Genomic DNA, 18,752 nt, shown 5'->3' with positions numbered 1-18,752 from the left:
ATCGTAGGCCTTGGGTTAAGGCAGGTTCGTGAGGGTTCACGGCCTTGTTTAATAATACTGTGTAGCTCTAGAATCGTCTTTACAAAATGGCTTTGGGCAACTAAGTGACTTTTAAATGCTGTTTACTGCAAAACCTAACCCCTATTATTACCCCCTTGTACTCCCTTGCATTAATCATGCATCTGCCGGTGTGGCTTGCTGAGTACTGTGGTTGTACTCATTCTTGCTCAATCCTTCCCCTCTTCAGTAAGAGAAGCTTTGGAGAAGATGTCTTAGGTGGAGTCCTGGCTTATACCCCAGTTGAGCGCCTGTGAAGATGGAGCCATAGGCCCGCTAGTCCGCTGCTGTTTATTTTTGATTGTCAGGCCTTAAGTGCCTTTGTAATAATGTAAATATTATCGATGTAATAAAGATGTGTCTTTTATATCATGTTTGTGTGGTGTACCCCGGCTTTTCCTGGGACGGGGATTAATACACTAGCGTTCGGGAAAAGGCAATTTTCCCGGTCGCGACAAGCTGGTATCAGAGCCATCTCGACTGTAGGATAAGCCAAGTGGATAAAACCTAAGGACATATTTTATAAATGAAACTATTTGCGAAAGCTCCTCTTTTTCTCCTTCCCCTAATGCTATTTGCAAAAGGTTTACTCCCTTCTTCCTTCTTCGGATTTCAACTAGTACTAGATGGTCAGGTCCGTGAAGAAGAGGACATCGTCAGTTGTTTGCCGAAGCTCCAGAAGACTGCAGGATCTGCTAGTGAAGTGGAGGAAGCAGTGAAGCCAGCTGTGAAGCAGGAGTGAAGATCTTGGAGAACCCGTCGCAGAACCTAAGCCACCCTCTAGGGTAGAGTCGTTAGTCGTGTGTTTCCTTGTTTGTGTGTGTAGCGCGTGGTTTGCATCAGTGGGGTGTGATGTAACCATGCTAGGTTGTTTGCTTAACCAACTTGCAGAATAAGCCTAACATACATCATAACAGCAAAAGACTTAGATCTGTTAAGGTCCTATCCTTAGTTTCTAATCTGTCTCTCCCCTTTGTTTTCCCTCTCTCCCTCTCCAAACCTTTGCAACAGATGGCTGACAATGAGAAAGGCAATAAGGTCAGAAGTCAGGACATGGGTACCTCAAGCTCCCGAGTGAATGAAGCACCAGACACCAGTTGTGTGACACTAGTCCAACACCTGATTAACCAGAACCAATTGCTTATAGAGATACTACAGCAGCACCAGACGCCAATTCTGAACTTGAGTCAAATACAACCTCAAGTGCAGTTGGAGGCAGTCCAAGCACTCACACCACAAGTCAGCACACCGCCAACATCCCAGAAGGCCCCTCATGCCATGCCACATGTTGACCCAAAAGAAGCAAGTATCATCTGTTTTATGTGTGATGAGCAAGGGCACTATGCAAGGAACTGTCCTCAGCAGAAAAGAAAAGCACCAATGCGAACCGAAGATGAAGTCCGTAAGATGATCATTACCAGCACAGAATGGCCTCCACCAGGAATGACAAAATGTCAGAGAAGAAATTCCTCCCGAGGTGCACAACAGTTGACAGAGCATCTTTTAGCTAATGGAGGTAGAGTGTCTGGTAGTGAAGATTCAGATCAAGTCTCCTCAGATGATGAAGATGAGAAGTCTCCCCAAGGTTTTAACCAGAATAAAATAGAACTTAAGGCATGCTCTCGTTGTGGAGAAATCGGTCATGTTGCCAGCTCGTGTGCCTTTACATGCGTTCATTGTGAGGAAGACCATCCACCCGATAGGTGTCCAACGAGCAGGATCACTTGTTTCTTTTGTGAAGGAACTGATCATGTACCAAAAGATTGTCGATTCAGTTTTCTGCTGACGAAGAAGATGGCCAACCAACCCGCCAGTTCCAACGGAGGGAAGCATCAAGGAAACACAAATCCTCGCCAAGATTCCAGTTTCAGCCTAACTCCAGTGCCAGGACAGAGGAATCAAAATGAGAAAAGAAAATGCCGAGTCCGGGAAGATATCTGTTGCTTCAATTGTCAAGGAATGGGTCATTTCGCCGACAAGTGCCCAAAACCGAGAAACGTAGCTGCCGGCACGTCAGTCCACGCAACTCCCTGCAATCAGAAGCTTGCTCCTCAACGAATTGTCATCCATGCATCCCGAAGCAGTCCTATAGCCCGCGTTGCAACAGCTCCAACTCCAATGAGTGCACTACCACAAGGTGTCAATGCTCAATTTCAGCCCCAGCCACCAGCTGACAAGACAGAGGCCAGTATCTGCGTTGTACCTTTGGAAGTTCCAATACAGCAGCTGAGAAATCAAGTACAAGATGAAGAACCCGAGTGTAAGAAAGTTATTGTTTGTTACAACTGCAGTGAAGAAGGGCATTACTCCAAAAACTGTCCCCAACCAAGGCAAAATCGACCTCCACATTACCGCCAATTTACATGAAGCAGACATTCCAATCGTATTGTGGTCACTGGAGCAAACGCCGTACCCGTGAGGCCTCGTGTTAATCAGAACCCATAGCAGAAACAATGCACCAGTGCTCCTCCTGCTGCACCTGACTCTGCAATAAATCATAGCAACCATTCTCTGCACCGACAGCCTCAGCAAAGAATTGTCGTAGATGGAAGAAGTTGTGTCTCTCCCCAACCTACTCCAGGCCGAGCCAAGAGCAATCAACCTCCGGAGGGCGATACCAAGCAGAAGACCGTCATCCGCTTCAACCAGCAATCAGAAGGAAGCTTCTCCTGTGAATGATAGCATTATGCAGTCCTATCACATCATCACAGAACCAATCAAGGATGCAGTCACTAGAACAATGCCAGCTATATCTCTCCAGAATCAAAATGAGCAGCCATGTTTGTGGTTTTCAGTTCGCTACTTATCATGGTGTAATCGAAAGTTTGCAGCAACCATGTAATACATAAATATATTTATGTCTATAAACAGTGAGCTTGCTGTGCTTATGGATGATTCACGTTGAGAATACAATGTACCGATGTTAAGCACCGTCCCTTTTTGTTTAAGGCAGTGCCTCGTATTCATGTAATAAGGGAGAAATGTGTAATACAGACAAGTTCCATGAGGATTCGTTTGAAAGATGCGGATATGTGATCGTGTGTATAATTGTTTACTGACAAAGGAGACCTAGGGTCTCGTGTCAGAGGAACTATATTCTAACCTCGAGTTAATAACCAACCTGTGGATGGAAAAGAAAAACAATTAAACTGTGTTGGGTTAAAAAGCCAACGAGACAGTAGTTGAGGATAGGAGTTTGGATACGCCTTTTACAGATCAAGATAAGGATTGTTGGAGGAAACCCCGAAGGGTACCCGCCATGCCTCTGCATTGATAAGATCGGATGTACCTGCCAACAGATAAGGAGATCCAGGAGACATCAATATTTGAGAACATAATAGTCGATGGTTGGTAATTAGTTTATCTGGTATCAGAAAAAGGTCAAAGGTGATGTGGCAGAAGAACAATTTGGATGCTCCCCATCTCGAGGAAGCACTAAAGATGACCATCGGCAATTAAACCCTAGTGGTATAGATACAGATAGCAGGCAATGTATTTCCCTGAAGGTAGTCAGTGCAGCTTTTGACGCACCACATCAAGGTTTCACTGAAAGGCAGCAAGCCAAAGGACCTCATCGTCCCCAGAAGCGTCCGCAATCCACATTAAAGAATACCACCTGTTAGAGATAAGCCGAAAGAAGATTGATAAAAGAGATTGGCAAAGATGTTCTCTAGCATGAAAGAAGTTGGCCGAAAGGTGATTGATAAACAGAAACATGCTCTGCATCGCTCACGGAAGACCCCTGATTGTAATTGCCCCGCAACAGTCACCTTGTCATTAAGTAAGCAAGATGACCTAGGTAAAAGTGTTTCTATGAAGGCAAAGAGTGAAATCTGCCACTCGGTATCAGATGCTACACGGAGTGAAAAATGCAAGCACCGGTTACCAGGCAACGCCACGTCCTGGGAGATGATCCAACGGGAAAGAACTCATCAAGGTTAAAGGTGTAAAGGAATACGTTGAGTGCTAACTGATGACAACATGAAGAGAATAGCGGAAAGTAAACTGAACATAAGGAAAGTGAATCTGAGTTGCTTGTTCGTGGGAGCTATTCCCAGTTATAGAACCAGTGATATGTTCGAAGATAGTCTACAGAGGTCAGATTAAAATCACCTCTAACAACGAAGCTTCAGATCTGGCAGGATCACGATCAGACAATAACAAGTTCAGCAGCAAAGTCATTCGGGAAGACGTCAAAGTATATCAAGTAGGATAAGTTGGCTCCCTTGGGAAGCATAATTCAAAGGTAAAGTTATCGACCCTTGCATCAAATAGCAGAAGTAGCTATCACCCGGAGACCAGGGAAGCTAATATGAGGCAGTTGGTGGCGAGTTAGAAGCAAATGACAAGCATGGTATCTTAGTAATGACGAGCTGATCTCGGCACATGACATGAAGCGGGTAACTTGTATGAGGTTGACTCCAAAGATATGAACTATGCGAAGTTCTGGAACTGAAGCCCCATCATCAAGTGCCACAACCCAGTCGAAGTCAGCTAAAGGTTCAACCCTGGTTCAAGTCAGGTGAAAAGAAGATTCCACCTGCAACAGGAGATCGAGCCAAGCAGTCCAGAGTGGAGAAGCTTTGTTAGGCAAGTTTGTTATAGAAAGCGGAGCGGAAGAAGTCAGACAAGAAGAGAAGACCGCCCAACCTATCTTCATGCTAGCCTCCTCGAATCTCGGGGACGAGATTCTTGTAAGGGGGGTGGATTTGTCACGTCCTGATAAATTCATCCCGAAATAAAAATCATCTTCTAAAAGGAATAATAGAATTAATTAAAATTCGAAAAGAAATTGGCAAACCCTAAAATACGTACAAGAAAAATTCAAATGTGGCCCGGAGAATTTTTGTTAAATTCTCCTTGGTCTAAAAGGAGCCCTCAAATTTTAGTGGAATTTTCAGAACACAAATAATAATTATTAAGAAATAAACAAAGTTGAAAAGGTTTTATAAAAAGAAAAATCCCTAAAAGTCCTTTTCCCCCCCCTTCCCTTCTTGGGCCGGCTCGGCCCAATTCCCTCCCTCTCTCTCCTCTCCCCGCGGCCCATCGGCCTCCTCCCCGCGCGCGCGCCGCTGACAGGCGGGCCCGCCCGCCGCCCTCGCTGACGGGTGGGGCCCACCTGTCATCGCCTTCCTCCCGCCGCTCCCGCCGCCCGCCCGTGCCCTAGCGCCGCCGCCGCCGCGAATCTCGCCGTTTCCCGCCGTCCCCGCGCGCAATAAAGAGGGGGAAATCACCCCCGTGATTCCCTCTCCCGTTTCCCCCTCTTTTCCCTCTCTCTCTCCCTCGGATTCGTGCGATTTGAATCCCGCAATCGTCGCCGGCGTCTTCAATGGAGCCGAGATCTCCGCGCCCGTTTCCTCCCTCTCCGGCCGCGCTCTCCCCCTCCCGGCGCTATATAAGCGTCCCCCGTGCTCTTCTCCTCCGTTTCCGCCACTCGCCGCTCACTCTCCCCGTCAGAATCGAGCCCGCACCGTCGCACCTTCTCTCCGCCGTCGCCGCCGAGCTCCGGTTCGCCGCCGTCGTCGCTCCGGACTTCCTCCCCACTCGGCGACACCTCCTTCGGCTTCGCCGCGTCCTCGTCGACCTCGTCCGCGCCTCCGTTTCGCCCGCCGACCGTCGGAGCACCGTCGCCCTCGTCATCCCGAACCGCGCCGCCGCGTTCCTCCGCTCCGTTCGTCGTCTCCGCCGTCCTCGTGTCTCGGGGTGAGCCGTGGACCGTCCCTTTCGCTTCCCTCTCCTCTCCGCTCTCTCGGGCGCCGCTCCGCCGCGCCGGTGGTCGCCGGCGGTGACCATCGGGGCGCGGGCGCGTCCCCCTCCCGTCGGCCGTGCCGGCGAGGCCGCCTTCGGGCGCGCCCTCGCGGCTGCCAAGTGGGCCCGGCCGTCAGCCGCCCGCGCCCGCGGGTGCGGCTGACGCGTGGGACCCACGGCGCCGACCGCCGCCAGCCGCGTGCTCCCGGTCCACCGTGGACCGAGAGGCTGACGCGTGGGCCCCACTCCCGTGGACCCGGTCCGCGCGCCCTCTCCCTCGGCTGACGCAATAAACCCGATTTTTAATTAAAATTTAAATGAAGAAATTCGTAAATATCCATTTAAAGAGCATATAAACTTCAAATGGCCATAACTTGGCCATTTGAACTCGGAATTGGACCGTTCAAGTCTCTAATTTTTCCTTAAGAAGTCAAGAACCCATTTTTGTGCTTTGTTCCTGCTTGTTGTGTGGAGTTTATTAGAGTAAAAGCCTTTTCTTTTCCGTTGGTCGTGTAGACGCTGCAGCTTCGGAAGATCCGCTCTTCGTGGAAGTTGAAGCCGGCGTTTGGGAAAGCTAGCAAGGCAAGTCACATCATCCTTGAACATATTGAATCCCAGTTTGTAAAATTATGTTGATTTAAATTATTGCATTATCGCTTTATTTAAATTCCCGCGTTATCACTGTTTTATTTAGCCATGCCTATTTACCTTTGTTATGACCTTATTATTATTGTTATTGTTATTATTACCTTGTTCACCCTAGAATAAACAAAACTCCAACTAGTGGGTACTCTATTCGTGGTTCCACTAGTATAAATTTAGGTAGATGCTTCGCTGATTAATTAGGCAACATTAGGTGGTTTTATAACTTTAGACTTTGGGAATTCTCATATCGTTTGGACACTATGGAATTGTTGGATTATGGTGGAATTGGACATACACCTCTCTTCCTCTTTCAAAACCCCTAAAACCTGTTTTCGGTGGGGTTTGGGTGCATGCCAGTTATGGGAAGTAGCACCCCGGCCACTATAAGGATTAAGCTCGGGCCTCTGTTGCAAAGCACTACCGTACTAACCACATGTCTAATGGGTAAGGCTTAACTCGGTGCTCAGTCTAGTCCTGAACAAAATGACACGGATAGAGATGGATGAAGTCGTTGCGACGATGGATATCTCTGAGGCAAATGAAGGCTACGCGAGCTGCGGCTCGGTAATCGAGATGTCTAGGCAAATGAAGACTACACGGGTCGGTGCCCGTTAGTCGAGATGCCATGGCACTGGACTAGTACGCGGGTGGTCTCACCCCTATGTGTGTGGCGCACCCGGTCTAGATCTTGTTGCTAGGGGCTCAACCCTGGCCTGCCTGTCCCGGGATACCGGCCGTAGGCAGGGTTGGGTCGGTACTTTTGTTCACGGCTAGGATGGGTGAAGGGTTATGTCACATCTTTACGACGGGTTCCAAGGCCATGGAATGCGGAGTAAAGATGTGTCTTGTGGGTAAAGATGTACACCTCTGATCAGAGTAAATCTATTCGAATAGCCGAGCCCTCGGATATGGGCAAGCCTAGCAATGTACCCAAGTCAGTGTTTTAATTCTTAAAATTTGCTCAACAACTAAAATTTGGAATGGTTGGCCTGGGTTGGCTTGGGACGAGCTGGAACCCAGGTCGGGTTGCCAGTTCGGTCCAAATCATCGTAGGCCTTGGGTTAAGGCAGGTTCGTGAGGGTTCACGGCCTTGTTTAATAATACTGTGTAGCTCTAGAATCGTCTTTACAAAATGGCTTTGGGCAACTAAGTGACTTTTAAATGCTGTTTACTGCAAAACCTAACCCCTATTATTACCCCCTTGTACTCCCTTGCATTAATCATGCATCTGCCGGTGTGGCTTGCTGAGTACTGTGGTTGTACTCATTCTTGCTCAATCCTTCCCCTCTTCAGTAAGAGAAGCTTTGGAGAAGATGTCTTAGGTGGAGTCCTGGCTTATACCCCAGTTGAGCGCCTGTGAAGATGGAGCCGTAGGCCCGCTAGTCCGCTGCTGTTTATTTTTGATTGTCAGGCCTTAAGTGCCTTTGTAATAATGTAAATATTATCGATGTAATAAAGATGTGTCTTTTATATCATGTTTGTGTGGTGTACCCCGGCTTTTCCTGGGACGGGGATTAATACACTAGCGTTCGGGAAAAGGCAATTTTCCCGGTCGCGACAGTTCGTGGGAGCTATTCCCAGTTATGAACCAAGTGATATGTTCGAAGATAGTCTACAGAGGTCAGACAACGAAGCTTCAGATTTGGCAGGATACGATCAAACAATAAGAAGTCCAGCAGTAAAGCCATTTGGGAAGACGTCAAAGCATGTCAAATGGGAGAAGTTGGTTCGGTTGAGAAACATAATTCAAGGGCAAAGTTAACGACCCTTGCATCGAATAGCAGAAGTAGCTAGCACCCGGAGAGCAGGAAAGTTAATATGAGGCAGTTGGTGGCAAGTTAGAAGTAAATGACAAGCATGGTATTCTCATGATGACAAGCATGGTATCTTAGTAATGACAAGCTAGTGTTGACGCATGACATGAAGTGGTAACTTGTATGAGGGTGACTCCAAAGATATGAGTTATAAGAAGTTCTGGAACTGAAGCCCCATCTTCCAATGCCGCAGCCCAGTCGAAGTCAGCTAGAGGTGCAACCAGGGAAAAGTCATGTGAAGAGAAGATTCCATCTATAACAGGAGATCGAGCCAAGCAGTCCAGAGTGGAGAAGTTCTGCTAGGCAAGTTTGCTATAGAAGACGCGACGGAAGAAGTCAGACAGGAAGAGAAGACCGCCCAACCTATCTTCATGCTAGCCTCCTCGAATCTCGGGGACGAGATTCTTGTAAGGGGGGTGGATTTGTCACGTCCTGATAAATTCATCCCGAAATAAAAAAAAATCATTCTCTAAAAGGAATAATAGAATTAATTAAAATTCGAAAAGAAATTGGCAAACACTAAAATACGTACAAGAAAAATTCAAATGTGGCCCGGAGAATTTTTGTTAAATTCTCCTTGGTCTAAAAAGAGCCCTCAAATTTTAGTGGAATTTTCAGAGCACAAATAATAATTATTAAGAAATAAACAAAGTTAAAAAGGTTTTATAAAAAGAAAAGCTCTAAAAAGTCCTTTTTGCCCCCCTTCCCCCTCTTGGGCCGGCTCGGCCCATCTCCCTCGCCTCTCCCTCCTCTCCCCGCGCGCGCGCCGCTGACGGGCGGGCCCGCCCGCCACCCTCGCTGACGGGTGGGGCCCACCCGTCATCCCCTACCTCCCGCCGATCCCGCCGCCTCGCCCGTGCCCTAGCGCCGCAGCCGCCGCGAATCCCGCCGCTCCCGTCCGTCCCGCGTGCAATCAAGAGGGGGGAAATATTCCCCGTGATTCCTTCCCTCTTTCCCCCCATTTTTCCCTCCCTCTCTCCCTCGGATTCGTTTGGAAACTCCTCCCCTAACCTCGCCAGCGCATCAATGGCGGCCGGATCTTCCGCGGCCGTTTCCCCCTCATCCGGCCGCTCTCTCCCCCTCCCAACCCTATATAAACACTCCCCGTGCCTCCCTCCACCGTTTCCGCCACTCGCCGCTCTCTCTCTCCGCCGGAATCGAGCTCGCGCCGTCGCTCTCTCTCTCCGCCGTCACCGCCGAGCTCCGGTCCGCCGCCGCCGTCGCCTCGGACCTTCTCCCACCTCGGCGTCGCCTCCTTCGGCTCCGCCGCGTCCCCGTCGACCCGTGCCGTGCCGCCGCCTTCTTCCGCTCCGGTCGCCGTTCCCGTCGTCGTCGTCGACCCGGGGTGAGCCGTGGACCGCCCATTTCGTTTCCCCCTTCCCTCCCCTCTCTCGGCCGCCGCTCCGCCGTGCCTATGGCCGCCGCCGGCGACCATAGGGGCGCAGGCGCGTCGCCTCCCGTCGGCTGTGCCGGCGAGGCCGCCTTCGGGCGCGCCCCGCGGCTGCCATGTGGGGCCCGGCCGTCAGCCGCCCGCGCCCTCGGGTGCGGCTGACGCGTGGGACCCACGGCGCCGGCCGGCGTAAGCCGCGTGCACCCGGTCCACCGTGGACCGAGAGGCTGCCGCGTGGGCCCCACTCCCGTGGACCCGGTCCGCGCGCTCCTCTCTCCCGGCTGACGCAATAAATATGTTTTTAAATTAAAATTTAAATGAAGAAATTCGTAAATATCCATTTAAAGAGCATATAAACTTCAAATGGCCATAACTTGGCCATTTGAACTCGGAATTGGACCGTTCAAGTCTCTAATTTTTCCTTAAGAAGCCAAGAACCCATTTTTGTGCTTTGTTTCTGCTTGTTATATGGAGTTTAGTAGAGTAAAAGCCGTTTCTTTTCCGTTGGTCGTGTAGACGCTGCAGCTTCGGAAGATCCGCTCTTCGTGGAGGTTGAAGCCGACGTTTGGGAAAGCGAGCAAGGCAAGTCACATCATCCTTGAGCATATTGAATCCCAGTTTATAAAATTATTTTAATTTAAATTAATGCATTATCGCTTTATTTAAATTCCCGCGTTATCACTGTTTTATTTAGCCATGCCTATTTACCTTTGTTATGACATTATTATTGCTATTGTTATTATTACCTTGTTCACCCTAGAATAAACAAAACCCCAACCAGTGGACACTCTATTCATGGTTTCACTAGTATGAATTTAGGTAGATGCTTCGCTGATTAATTAGGCAACATTAGGTGGTTTTATAACTTTAGACTTTGGGAATTCTCATATCATTTGGACACTATGGAATGGTTGGCTTATGGTGGAATTGGACATACACCTCTCTTCCTCTTTCAAAACCCCTAAAACCTGTTTTCCGGTGGGGTTTGGGTGCATGCCAGTTGTGGGAAGTAGCACCCCGGCCACTGTAAGGATTAAGCTCGGGCCTCTGTTGCAAAGCATTACCGTACTTCCACATGTCTAGTGGGTAAGGCTTAGTTTGTGGCTCAGTCTGGTTATAAACAAAAGTACACGGATGGAGATGGACGAAGTCGGGGGTCGATGGACATCTCTAGGACAAATGAAGGCTACACGAGCTGCGGCCCGGTAGTCGAGATGTCATGGCACAGGGCTGGTGTCCTGCTGCTGGGGGCTCATTCCTGCCTACCTGTCCCGGAGGTTCCGACCGTAGGTGGGCTTGGGTCGGTACTCTTGTTTATGGCTAGGATGGGTTGGGAACTATGTCACGTCTTCCGTCCGTATACCGTGGTGGTATGTGGCACATGGTTACACGTGAGGAAGATGTGTCTTGTGGGTAAAGATGTACACCTCTGATCAGAGTATAATCTATTCGAATAGCCGCGCCCTCGGTTATGGGCAAGCCGAGCAATGTACCCAAGTTAGTGTTTAATTCTTAAAATTTGCTCAACAACTAAAATGTGGAATGGTTGGCCTGGGTTGGCTTGGGACGAGCTGGGACCCAGGGTCGGGTTGCCAGTTCGGTCTGAATCATCGTAGGCCTTGGGTTAAGGCAGGTTCGTGAGGGTTCACGGCCTTGATTAATAACACTGTGTAACTCTAGGATCGTCTTTATAAAATGGCTTTGAGCAACTAAGTGACTTTTAAATGCGGTTTTCTGCAAAACTTAACCCCTATATTATTACCCCTTGTACCCCCTTGCATTAATCATGCATCTGCCGGTGTGGCTTGCTGAGTACTGTGGTTGTACTCATTCTTGCTCTATCTTTCTCCCCCCTTCAGTAAGAGAAGCTTTGGAGAAGAAGTCTTAGGTGGAGTCTTGGCTTATACCCCAGTTGAGCGCCTGTGAAGATGGAGCCGTAGGCCCGCTAGTCCGCTGCTGTTTATTTTTTATTGTCAGGCCTTAAGTGCCTTTGTAATAATGTAAATATTATCGATATAATAAAGATGTGTCTTTTATATCATGTTTGTATGGTGTACCCCGGCTTTTCCTGGGACGGGGATTAATACACTAGCGTTCGGGAAAATGCAATTTTCTCGGTCGCGACATCTTTTCTTTCGGATTTTTTTGAGGGGTTTTTATCCTCTCGTTCTCCTCTGTCTTTACCCCCAAAAATCGGAGCAAATCGTTGGGTATTTTATCCGAATCGAACTCGTTTTTGAGTTTATCTCCAAAACCGAGTTTTTGTTTTCCCGATCGATTTCTTGCAGGAGGAGTCCGATCTCTTCAATCCAAGGCTATAAATAGGACCCCCTAGTCCTCCTCTTTCGTTTGCCCTCTCTCCCGTCCTCTCCCGTGCCCCGTAGCTCGCCGCCGTCGCCGCATAGTTCGCCGCCGCCGCCGGCCGAGTTGCAGCCGCGCCGTCGCGCCGTCTCCGCCGTCGCCACCGCTTGCTGTCGCCGCCCGTGGGTGCGCCAAGGGGTGGAGAAGCCCGGCCGCCGCTTTCCCTTCGCCGCCGGTGAACCGAGCTGCCGCCGCCATCCTCTCGTCGCCGGCCGTCGTCGGTTGTCGTGAGACGTGTTGGTGAGTACCGTTGCGTTCGTCTCGTCGTCCTCTACGTGTACATGTCCTCCAAAATCCCGGCCGACCACCCTAGCTCCGGCGAGCTTGCCATCCTAGCCGGCCACCAATGATGACGTCATCATGACATCATCATCTTCTCCTTTTCCAGTTTTTCTAATAGATTAAATCTTCGGAAAATCATAACTAAATAACCGTAGATCCGTTTCAGGTGGTTCAAGTTGCTAAATTTTTCTAAAATCAAGATCTACATGATAAAAATATCCACATGTACTGTTTATTCTTGTTTTTGTACTGTTTTGTTGATTTTTGTTTAATTGCTTTAGTTTCCGACGTTCCGGAGGAGAGCGTTTCCGTTGAGGAAGGTTCCGAAGCGTTTGCGGAAGCCCAAGGCAAGTCACACAGATCCCAAACAACCCTTTGAGCATGTTGAACCCATTTAAAGCTATTATTTTATTTCAACTATGCATTGTTTTCGAATGTCATCGGGTGGTGAACCTTTTCCCAATTAATTAATGGCCGAAGATGATCTTATTTTCCTATGGGTTATAATTTGATTAGCATGAACCTTATATATTGGATTGGTTCAGCTAAAAGCTATATGTAAGTTTGCTTAGCCATGCTTAGAAACATTAGCTAACTAAAGGGGTTAAATATAAATTATATTATACTGTGATTATTAATGATGGTTATAATAAATGGTAGCTCACGATGGTGAATCGTGTGATGTTAATTAATTGATAATTAAAACCTGGTTAAGGTGGGTTGTGAGCATATGGTTTTGATGGTTGTGCTCATGACAGTTAAGGACCGGTTCGCGAGCTACTGTTGTGAAACATTTATCGTGCCAACCACAAGCCAGCGTGGGCAACGGCTTTATCTTTTGTATAGCATGATTCATTATAGTGCGCCAGACTGAGAAGCGGCGAGAAGTCCACGGGGGTCGCTGGGGAGTCCATGCCTTGTTTATAAGGGGGTGATTATGATCCAGGAAAGGTGCGCTGTAATGGATTATGTTGTGCAAGGGGTATTGTCACAACTCCTTTCCGATGTACCGTGGTGGTATTGAGGCACATGGTGACATGATGTGGGGTTGTGTCTTGTGGGTACAGTGGTACACCTCTGATCAGAGTAAAACTATTCGAATAGCCGTACCCGCGGTTATGGGTGAGTTGAGCAATGTTTTTCGTGATTAGTCTCACACTACTCATCAATGTTAATAATGTGATAATTAATTTGACTCCTGGTTTGGAATGGTATATTCCTGGTTTGGAGGTTTAATTTGTTCAACTGGGGTTGGTTGTTCAAATGTGGTTGGGCCTATGCAACATGGGTGTGTTGTATGGTGTTTACTTAATATTGATTAATTATACAACTGTTTTACTACTCTCTTAAATATTTGTTAAATGCTGTTATGCAAATGAGCTATATTATGCCATCCTTTGGTATCCTTGTGCACTTGCATATTTGCTGTGTGGCTTGTTGAGTATGTCATATGCTCATTCTTGCAATATTCAATCATCAGAAGAGGAGTATTTCAGCGAAGGTGATGATCTGAGGGATTGAGCTTGTTCTGGTTAAGATGCCTGTGGAGTGGAGTCGCCATAGCTGTTCCGTAGTTTGTTATAGTTTTATTTTTCCGCTGCGTAGAAGGTTATTCTTTGAGAGGAACTATCTACCTCTGTAATAATTTATTTGCGAATATTATATAGTTATATATTTGTACTCTATTATCAATTTGTTATTGTGTGCCTCGGTTGATTCCTGGACGAGGGTTTAAAACACATGTAAGCGTTTGGAATTTTGGATAGAAATTCCGGGCGTGACAATCTCCTAACGCAGCAGCATTTCAAGACGTACATACTACTGCCTTACAACACAGAGTGAGTTTTTATTGTCGTTCGAACAAATTTCATTCCCATGCATATAGCATGTACATTTTCGATCATATATATCTCATCTCACGCATATTCCAGATTCCACTGGGTCATGTTATTCTTCGACTTGGATGCATGCATAGTCACTGTGTACGACTCAATGAATAAAGAGGAGAAGATTTTTGACAAGGTCTTCAAACTGATAGACAGGTAATATAACGCCATCTATTCCAAAGTCGCGGGGAATCTATTGCTACTATGTTGATCTCAGGTAATAATTAATTAATCATAGCTTGCAACTGCATATGTAGGGCTTGGGATCGGTTCCGTCAATTGGTCCGCGGGACTTGGAAAGAAAAACTTGGACGGAGGTTTCATTTTCCAGTGAGTACATGCATGATCCAAAATTATATTGAATTGAATCTCTAATTACAGTTAATATAAAGAGTATATTAAATCTCTCATCTTTTCTCATGTAGTGTGCAAAGCAGGACCAGGGAACTAACTTATGCGGCTACTACGTATGCGAGTATGCCCACTGCCTATCAAACCAAATATGCACAACACGAGAGCTCGATGTACGTATACATAAACCATTCAAAAGTTCATTGCGTATCGATTTGTTAAGTTGTTTATTAATTTCATATATTGATACGTCATTATTTTTCGAATGATAGCGTATTCACATGAGGGATAATCTCCCACACAAGGATTTTATCACGGCTGTTCAAGAACAACTGATGGGATTCATCAACGAAGAAGTCCTTAATCCCAACGGTGAATTCTACTACAACGGATCAACAATTCATAACGTCGGTCCTTCCTCTTCTGACATAACGCCGGCGTCGAAGTCGAAGTCGTAGCTATAGCTACCGAGCAAATGAATTGTACTATATATGCATGTATATATATATTTATATATGTACACATTTACTTTTGTGTTAATATATATTTTGGTAACATAGATATATGCACATAAAATGTTAAGTGCTTTAAATTATACATAGGTGTGTGTGTATATAATATATGATTTATACATACACACACACACAGATATATATATATATGACTATATATTATGCATATATATGTATTGTAACATATGTATGTTTGTATTTATATATATATATATATATATATATATATATAATCAACCATGCAGCAAACAGGGCCATGCAAAAAAAAAAAGGTCAGCTCGATCTTTAGTCCCGGTTATTTCACCCGGGACTAAAGATAGCTATCTTTAGTCCCGGATTCGTAGTCCCGGTTGGACAACCGGGACTAAAGGGGGGTTACCAACCGGGACTACAAACGGTTTCTCCACCAGTGTGGGTGCATCGACCTCCCTAGCCACCATTCCAACTGTCATTGGCACACTATGTAACGAGGAGGCCTTCACAGTTGGAAAACATGCAACTTGATCTCAAGTAGAGTACCACTCACTTGTTAGCTTTACTTTAGTATGTCAGTTTAGTAATAGTGTGAGGGGAAGCTCGGAAGGAGTGCCCCAAAGTATCGGAGTTCTCTCCTAGAATTTCGAGAGGAGTGTTGGATTTGTCACTATTCTTCCAACGGAGTTCCGGAGAAGCACTGGGATTGTCGAACTTGTTCTCGTTTGTACTTCGGTGGATGCTTCCTTTTATAAAGTAAGTGTTCGAGATTATTTTATGTTAATTAGTTAGTTTACTTAAGTGAGATATATTCTCATCGGTGCGGGTTCGTAGCTTAGTTTATAATTAAGTGCTCTTGTAGTAGGACTCTAGATAAAGAAGGAAGTTCATGTGCAAGGCTAGAATAGTAATCAATAACTTAGGCGTGGTGTCTAGGTTAGCAGTTACATTCGTTTGTTGTGTGCTCAACTGGGATATCCTAGCCCAATTAGGATGAGGCATGTGTGGCCCATAAGAGGTGTGCATGTTTAGTACCAACTTGCTAGTCTAGCAAGAGTTGAACCAACTTATAAGGGCTTGTTGCTCCAACCATATCACTCTCGGGTTAACCCTTTTACACGAAGTGAGGACGAAAGTGTTAGTGGGGTGGTGTGTGTAAGTGGGCCCGCCCGTCGGATGGGCTAGAAGAAAGTGAAGTTAAGCGGCACGTAGTGACAACCCAGTCTATCCTTTGTATCCCTCCATGTTCGGTACATCATAGAGCTGACAGGACTTGGCCTGACAAACCAGGGGAGGACCAGTGCCCGAAGCATTGGATAGAGTTTTACCTATAACTTAAGCTAGCTCCAATCCTATATATGACTAAGCTAGTTAATAGAATCCATAGGAATACTCTCGAAGCTAGTTAATTGAATCCATAGGAATACTCTCTAGCCAATCTGGTGCCCGAAGCATTGGATAGAGTAGCTAGTTCATTGAATCCATAGGAATACTCTCTGGCCAATCTGGTGCCCGAAGCATACTTTTAACTTAAGCTAGCTAATTGAATCCATAAGAATCCTCTCTAGCCAGTCCTATTATTGATTAACATAGCTAATTGAATCCATAGGAATCCTTTCTAGCCAATCCTACTCTCTAGCCAATCCTATAATTGACTAAGCTAGTTAATTGAATTCATAGGAATACTCTCTAACCAATCCAGTGCCCGAAGCATTGGATAGAGTTTTACCTTTAAATTAAACTTCGTAATTGAATCCATCGGAATCCTCTCTAGCCAGTCCTATTATTGATTAAGATAGCTAATTGAATCCATAGGAATCCTCTCTAGCCAATCCTATCATTGACTAAGCTAGCTAATTGAATCCATAGGAATACTTGACTAAGCTAGTTAATTGAATCTATAGGAATACTCTAGCCAATCCAGTGCCCGAAGCATTGGATAGAGTTTTACTCCAGTGCCCGAAGCATTGGATAGAGTTTTACTTTTAAATTAAGCTTCCTAATTGAATCCATAGGAATCTTCTCTAGCCAGTCCTATTATTGATTAAGATAGCTAATTGAATCCATAGGAATCCTCTCTAGCTAATCCTATCATTGACTAAGCTAGTGTTGATGCGAAAAACACACACTGGCCTGGGAGATCTGCTTAGCTCCAGTGCAGGTCCAAAGCTTGATGAGATGCGGGCGTGCCAGTCAGTTTGATCCTGCAACTGACAAGATATGTAAACAGTAGATCAATGAGCCGATCGGCTGACAAGCCGATGGAGTAGTTCCAGTCGATGCCGATAATAGCTGATGCCGAAACCAGCCGATAACGATAGGGTTTAAACAATCGGCTATATGTCCAATGTAGATAATGATATAAAGGCAATCGGCTAATGATGATGTAATAAAATAACAATATGATCCAGTATAAACCAATAGGCTAGCAGTGTGATATGATAGAATAAGCATTGATCCGAAGGATAAAGCATGTATCGGCTGGAGGTCCGATGTTATAAAATCCACAAGATTAGATTAAACAGTGAAACCTTTGTTGTCATTGGCTAAATCCAACTTATATATACAATCCTTATGAGCCGATGCAACGTCCAGATAATTCATTGGCTGAAACCCCAATGAAACCCTTCTTGGCAATCAACAAGCAGGCTAGAGATTATGGTTCTAAGCACGACTTAGTAGATCAAACTTAACTGATGCAGCACTAAGTATGACAAGAAACATAATATCTAGATAATCAAGCCGTTGACTGAGTTTTCTGGGTGGTAGATGTCTAAGCTAATCTAATATAGCAACGCGATTTAGCCGATACCGGCAGAAACCCTAAAGCGAGAAGTAGCCGATAGAGCTAAATTGATATGCTAAGACTAGATTAACAGAGACATATGATAAATAGGTAGGCAAATATACCATCCAAACCAGAGCAATCCAAGAGGTCGAATGTACTGATGCAGCCTTGAACGACGCCGACGTAGATGATACAATTGCCTGGGCCAGCGGAACATAGGACTTAACCCTTCGCCGGAGATCGAACTAAACCGATGCAGCCTCGCGTTAGGTGCCAGGTTCCGTCGGTTGATAAGTAAAACCTCAGGAAAGAGGGTGGCGATGCACCGAGAGTAGTTGTGTTGATCGAGATTGATAAATTACATAGACCCTAGGTGTACATATTTATACCCATGGGTTGATACAAGTCCTTGTCAGACAGGAAAGAAACTTTCCTAAAGATAAAAGGAAAACATAAAGTCCTTATCGGACACTAAACACACCTTCCTAAAGATAAAAGGAAACTAACAAACTATTCCTAATTAATAGATAAACTGCCATGCCGCATCCTTCTTGAACCCGGACTCTTCTGGATAAATTCCCTTTAGTTGATCCGACTCCATCGAGAACACGGTTGCTAGCGATTTGACGACCCCCATCGGCTGATTCCATAACTCTGAAGCCAATGCTGACTCTAAGCCGATGATGACTTTGGGCTTACCAAATTTCGTCGTTAACACATGCCCCCCAGTTTTGGAGTATGAGGACTCATGCTCCAAAATTCTCTTGTCTGATCTTGATAACTCCAAAATCGATCTTCCCTTGATTCTCGCAATCGGCTTTCATTATCCGGTACTGTCTGCATTAAATGAGCTAGACTATCAAACTCGTGGCAAAAGAATCTCTCTCTGATAGGTGCTGACAATCCTTGGAATGCAAGATCTGCGAGTTGTTCATCACTTAGACT

General features: G+C 46.2%; 1 long non-coding RNA gene across 1 annotated transcript; it reads left to right on the top strand.

The window, feature by feature from the left end:
* The first annotated feature begins 13,117 nt into the window (after positions 1 to 13,117).
* LOC136351878 (uncharacterized) lies at positions 13,118 to 15,110 on the top strand. The gene is made up of 5 exons (XR_010735143.1): positions 13,118 to 14,135; positions 14,229 to 14,339; positions 14,441 to 14,513; positions 14,609 to 14,707; positions 14,807 to 15,110. It is a non-coding gene; the product is annotated as an uncharacterized lncRNA (long non-coding RNA).
* Positions 15,111 to 18,752: the final 3,642 nt, after the last annotated feature.

The sequence above is a fragment of the Oryza sativa genome, chromosome 9, assembly GCF_034140825.1.
Source record: "Oryza sativa Japonica Group chromosome 9, ASM3414082v1".
Lineage (NCBI taxonomy): Eukaryota > Viridiplantae > Streptophyta > Magnoliopsida > Poales > Poaceae > Oryza > Oryza sativa.
This window is presented reverse-complemented; position numbering and strand designations above follow the sequence as displayed.